Here is a 5,912-nt window from a genome sequence, read left to right as displayed (position 1 = left end):
AGGTGTGGGACAGCAGCATTGCCTAGAAGCACAATGTTTCTGATAAGCTCAAGAGGAGTTCAGCCCAGGTGAAGTTCATCAAGGCAGAGGTCTAATGAGTATTTCTCAGATCATGGTGTAGCCTGGAAAAGGCAGGGGGAAAATCCACCACCACAGGGAATCCCTGGGGATTTACCTGGTCCTGCCTGGGAAACTCCCCAGGAATGCATGGGACTCCCCTGGATCTCCCTGGGCCTCCTCCCATGATCCCCAGTTAGAGTGTACACACACTCCTTGTCTTTCATTTCCAGTGCCCGCTTTCCCAGTGTCTCCCATACTGCTATTCCCCATCCCTGAGGTCTCTTATTCCCAGTGTTCTCCACTCCCAGAGTTCCCCATTCCTGGTGGACCCTGATACCAATGTCGCTCATTCCTGGTGTCCCCCTGCTTGTGGTGCTCCTTCATTCCCAGTGTCCCCCACTCCTGCCATTCCCAACCGAGATCCTGTGGAATTCCTGGCAGTGGGTCTTCTCTCCAAGATCTCCTCATCTGCAGGGCTATGAGCTCAAACTTTGTTCTCTGTGTCCTCAGGAGCTTTCACTCCAGCAGCCCCTGGGTATGGCACTGCACTGGGGCCACCTCAGGGACGCCCCTCATAGTCTTGGTCATGGTCGCCTCTAGGTCTTGATCACCTCATGGTCATGGTCATCTCAAGGTCATCTGTTGGTCTCATGGTCCTGGTCCTGTCATGGTCATAGTCAGGGTTATCTCATGACCATGGTTGTCTCATGGTCAGGATCATGTCATGGTTGTGCTTATCTCTTCATCACAGTCATCTCAAGGTCTCGTGTCAGTCAACTGATTGACACCTCTGTTGATTTCCACTGCTGAGGCACCCCACAGCTGGTCCCAGATGCAGATGAAACAGATCCCAAGGGTTGGTGCCATATTTCCAGCAGATGAACATTGGCTGGAGTTGGTCTGCAAGGATCTCAACACGGTGTTGTGATCCCGTTATTAAAATTTTTAGAGATGCCTCTCTCTGAATTCAGGTCCAAACAAGACCATATGCCAAAGTTAGTAGTATGGATTTTATTTAACAGTAAATGAGAGAGATAAAGGAAGAGAAAGAAATAGGAAAAGAGGTGGGTGGAAAGACAAAGTGACAGAAAAAATATCACCACTCCATGGATCTAAACAGCATCCTGTTGGGTCTGTTACAAATGAGAGGAGCGAGCTTAGACAAGTCTCTGCCTTTGCCCAGGCTTCTGGCAGTAGGCAGCAGCTTTATTGTGGCAGCCAGCATTCCAAAACCACTCTTGCTCTCAAGTTCTTAATAATGACCTATCAAGCCTATTACAATTTGAGTTATTTATCGAGTAGACACAAGGGAAGAAACAGACATGAGACTTTGACAGGCTTACTTACTACACAGGATAAACTAAAGAAACTCTATTAGTAGGTTCTTAAGACATTGCATGATAATAAAAGTACCTATGTTACAGCTAGCAAACAAATAGTATAGATTAGGAGCCAGTGTTACTTATCAACAAATGATAGTGGGGTGCAGAGGTCTCCTTCTATGTCACTTAGCAACAAATGATAGTGGGGTGCAGAGGTCTCCTTCTTCTCAATCCTCCGTCGGGAAGTAACTCTCAATGTCGAGGAGAACTCTCCCCGCACTCAGAGAGTTTATAAGAGATTTCTGATTTTATGAAAATTGCAGTGCTCTTGTGCAAGGCCTTAAAAAATATCCTCTGAGCATGGCTTTCCTGGGGTGGGGGGTATTACAACTGAGCCGTTTTGTGTAACGGACGATGGTGTTCACTGCCTCTGACCAGAGGTTGCATCACGCCCCCAAAATTCCCCACCTCCCCCTTGGCTGGGGGAAGTGTGTGCAAGCCTGGCCTCAGTAGATGAGCCTGAGGCTATGGCTTCCCCCACCCCAAACTTAACCAAAGCTGATTTTCATGAAAGCTGCTGGGTTTGTCTCTCTGGGGGATATTTTCTTCTCCCTCAGCCTTGTTTACTTCTCTAGACCTGAGAAAATTGACCAGCGTCACCTTTATCTATCTCAGGTTTCCTTAGATGGCTTAACTCACAGTCCGAAGTTTCCCTCAGGAGGCATCCTCAGGGAGGAGTGGGCTTCAGTGGTCGCAGCTTCTTTATAAAAATTTGCCATAAAGGGCAAAACTCCCTCACAATGATGTTTAAGCCATTAACCATAACGTTTCACTCTCTGACACACCAACACTCTGGAGTTATCTCTAGCCCTGTCCCTGATCCCAACAAGACAGGTGGGAACAGGTTGCCTGGAGAGGTTGTGGCTGCCCCATCCTTGGAGTGGCTCCGGGCCAGGTGGGACTGAGTTTGAAACAATCCCGGGACGTGCCTGCACTTGGCCACTGCTGCAGTCGCCACGGTTCGGACAGCGCGGGAGAGCCCGGCCTGGGCGGCCCCCACCTCCCCCCTGCCCACGTTCCCCTCCCGGGAGCGCCGGGGGCGAGGGGGGACACAGGTGGGATCCAGGTGGGATCCGGGTGAGGAGCGCTGGGATCTGGGGGTCTGCCTGGCAACTGCTGAGTCAGCGGCATAACGCGCCCTGATTGGCTGATGGCTGTAGGGGGGCGCCGTAGCCGTGGGTCCGGGGCGTCCTGGGTGGGATCGTGGAGTGATGGGTCTGGGGGCACGGGTGGTGGGCGTACTCAGACCCATCAAGACTCAGATAACAGAAGGATTTCGACCGCCTCCGCAGCCCTCTCAGGATCATCCCCAAGCCCCCTCAAAGCCTCCCAGTCACCCCGTTCTGCCCCCGCCGTGTCACCAGGGCTGCAGAGGAACGGATGACACAGATTTGTGGGTGTCAGGACCCCTACAAACTACTTTACTGCTGCTCCAAAGCCCCCCCAAAGCCCTGGGAGCCAAATCCCCGGGCTGGACATGTGTGGGAGGTTCAGGGGGCACTGGCAGGGTGAAGTCGGGGGCCACCAGGACATATCGGGACTGGGGACGGGGGGCTCTGGTCTGGGCCAGAGCCGAGAGGGGCTGAGGTTGCAGCAGGAGCACAGGAGCCCTGTGGGGAGAGAAAAGGGGGTGACACTGGGGTGCAGGGCTCCCATCCCTGGGGAGGAGACACATCCAACAGGGTTGTGGCCCCTCTGGCAGCAGCGGGGGGACCCCAACCTGCTCAGGGCAGGGGTGATGGCCACAGCCATTATCTGCATCCTAGTATCCAGAGTTTCTGATTGAAGCATTCCTTAATAGAGTATGAGGTGAATTGAACATGCCTTTCCCTTAAATACAAACCCCAAAAGCTCCCCGTTTGGGTTGAATCCTACCACCATAAGGTGTTCTCCAAGGACTCTGCATGGATGTGAACAGAGCTGACCTCTCACAGACAGCTGCACCAGCTCAAGGCCCCTGAGCCCAGCCTTGGGCTCAGCTCCAGGCCCAATGGGACTGCCCTCCTGAGATGGCACTCCCATTCCAGGATGCTACTGAATAATGTTGTGGCTGTTCCTTATCACCAAGGGGATCTTTGCTCCCTTACAGTCCTTCAGTCTGACAGGAAAGATGGGTGCGTTTATAAATGGGTGAGGGGCTTTAGGAGGAGTGGGTTAGGGTGTTAATGTCTTCAAAATGTGTCTTAATGTCTCTACAAACATCAAGCTGCACAAGTTTGTTAAAGATCCCAAACAGTTTGACCCAGACAGTTTGAACTCCTGAACTTTAGGGTAATAAAGTCCAGACAGCCTGAACTTCCAGACATTGGGGGACAATGGTGACACATGTTCAAGGGGGAATATGTGGTAGGCAGTTTAGGAAAGCTGTACCTTCCTGGTACCTCAGCTGATGGAGAAAGGAAGAGGGCAGCATGCAATTGGGAGTTCAGGATTAAAAGAGGCTGTATCCTCCAAAACCTCAAGAGAGACCCCACAGGTGTCTCTTTTGCCCCAGTGGACTCTTTTCCCTTATCTCTAAAACTATCTACCTGGTGAGTTTTTTTCTTCTTTTTCTTTTGTCTATTCAGCATTAAGCAACTAGTTAACTATATACTTGTTGGGAAGGTAGAATTAGAAAGAAATTATAAATATGACTCTTTAGCCAGAGAGGCTAAGGAAGAAATACAAATGAAAGCACGGTTTGAATAATTCAAAGAAAACGGCCTGGCAAACCAGAACACATTCTTTCCCCCAATAAAACTAAGCTGGGACCCCTCTCCCCAGCCTTATAATGAAAGGTCTGAGGGACCCTGAGGTAACTAAAAATATGCAAAAGCAGCGATTTCTATAGGTCACACACAAATGTGATGTTACTGTATTAGTATACTTATGAAGATCGGTTAGTAAAGGAATAGAATATTCAAAGGTATAGGGTATATAAGTAATTGTAAAGAAGAGCTTGGCCTCTTTTTTTTCCCGGCTCTCTCACTTCTGTTCTGTTATTCTCTTTCTTAGCAATCTTAAGTCTTGAACTCATGTATTCATATTTTATCCCGTTCTGTATTGTTCTCTCCGAACAATATTTTGTATTTTGTATTGTTCTCTCTCTCTCCCACGCCCTGAAATAAACTACTAGCATCTCACTGGACTATAGAGGTCTCTGCTGTGTTTCGGACCATCCAGCACCCTGAAAGCATCTCTTACAATACTAGCCACTACATCGTATAAAAAGTTATTTGTATCAGGTTATATAGGTATAAAAAGTTATTTGTATCAGGTTATATAGGTATAAAAAGCTATGATTCAGGTTATGTAGGTATCAGATTTATATGTATATATAAATATATATATAAAGTCATGATTTAGGTTATATGGATATCAGGTTATTTAGATGTATTAGGTTATATTGATATCTTATAACTCAAGCTGTATAAGCACCTTGTAACTTTGATCTAAGTTTTATAGGCATCAGCACCCAGATCTTGTCCCCCAGTGCTGTGAGCAGCTCCCCGGTCTGGCTGAGCTCCTGGCAGGCAGCAGAGTCCCTGCCCTGGCACACAGAGCCCTGAAGCCCAGGGATCCTTCTCTGCGGGACAGTCCTGAGCGCCCCAGCTGCACCCCGAACCCCCTGGCTGCACAGCTAATCCCAAGTGCCCCCCAACAGCCCCCTCCTCACAGATCCCATCGCCTGGGGCTGTGCCAGCTTTAGGAGATGCCTCAAGGACCTGTCCCTGCATTGCACCCACAGACTCACCGCGGCCCGCACTGAAAAGGTTTGTCCTCCCTTGAGCTCTCCGGGCTTTGACTTTGGCTGCTTTGGCTCCTTCCAGAGCTCTCAACGTTCCGGTGCCCGACACACAACATTCCATCCACCGACGCTTCTGGGGGAGCGATTTACAGCACGAGGAGTCACAGGAGAACGGGGCTCCCCCATTTATTCCCTGTACAGGCGGGACCCCCTCCCCCATTCCCACCCAGACCTCTCCCGCTTTGCCCCTGCCGGCGACCACGGCGACACCCCTAACCCGCCCGGCCCCTCGGGCTGCCCCGAAACCTCTTTGGTGTCCACACCAAACCACACCACATTTTGGTGACGAGGCAGCCGCGCCTCCCGCTCGCCTCTCGGCCGCCGCTCGGTCCGGCCTGGCCGCGCCTGAGGCGGGACAGCGCCCTGCACCCGCGCAGCTCCGCTAGGCGGCGCTCCCGCCCGGCGCGAGCGGCGCTGAGGGGCCGCCTCAGCTTCCCGCCCGGCGCGAGCGGCGCTGAGGGGCCGCCTCAGCTTCCCGCCCGGCGCGAGCGGCGCTGAGGGGCCGCCTCAGCTTCCCGCCCGGCGCGAGCGGCGCTGAGGGGCCGCCTCAGCTTCCCGCCCGGCGCGAGCGGCGCTGAGGGGCCGCCTCAGCTTCCCGCCCGGCGCGAGCGGCGCTGAGGGGCCGCCTCAGCTTCCCGCCCGGCGCGAGCGGCGCTGAGGGGCCGCCTCAGCTTCCCGCCCGG

Source organism: Cyanistes caeruleus, chromosome 37, assembly GCF_971803275.1.
Source record: "Cyanistes caeruleus chromosome 37, bCyaCae1.hap1.1, whole genome shotgun sequence".
In the NCBI taxonomy this organism is placed as follows: domain Eukaryota; kingdom Metazoa; phylum Chordata; class Aves; order Passeriformes; family Paridae; genus Cyanistes; species Cyanistes caeruleus.
The sequence above is the reverse complement of the archived record's forward strand: the minus strand, read 5'-3'. Positions refer to the sequence as shown.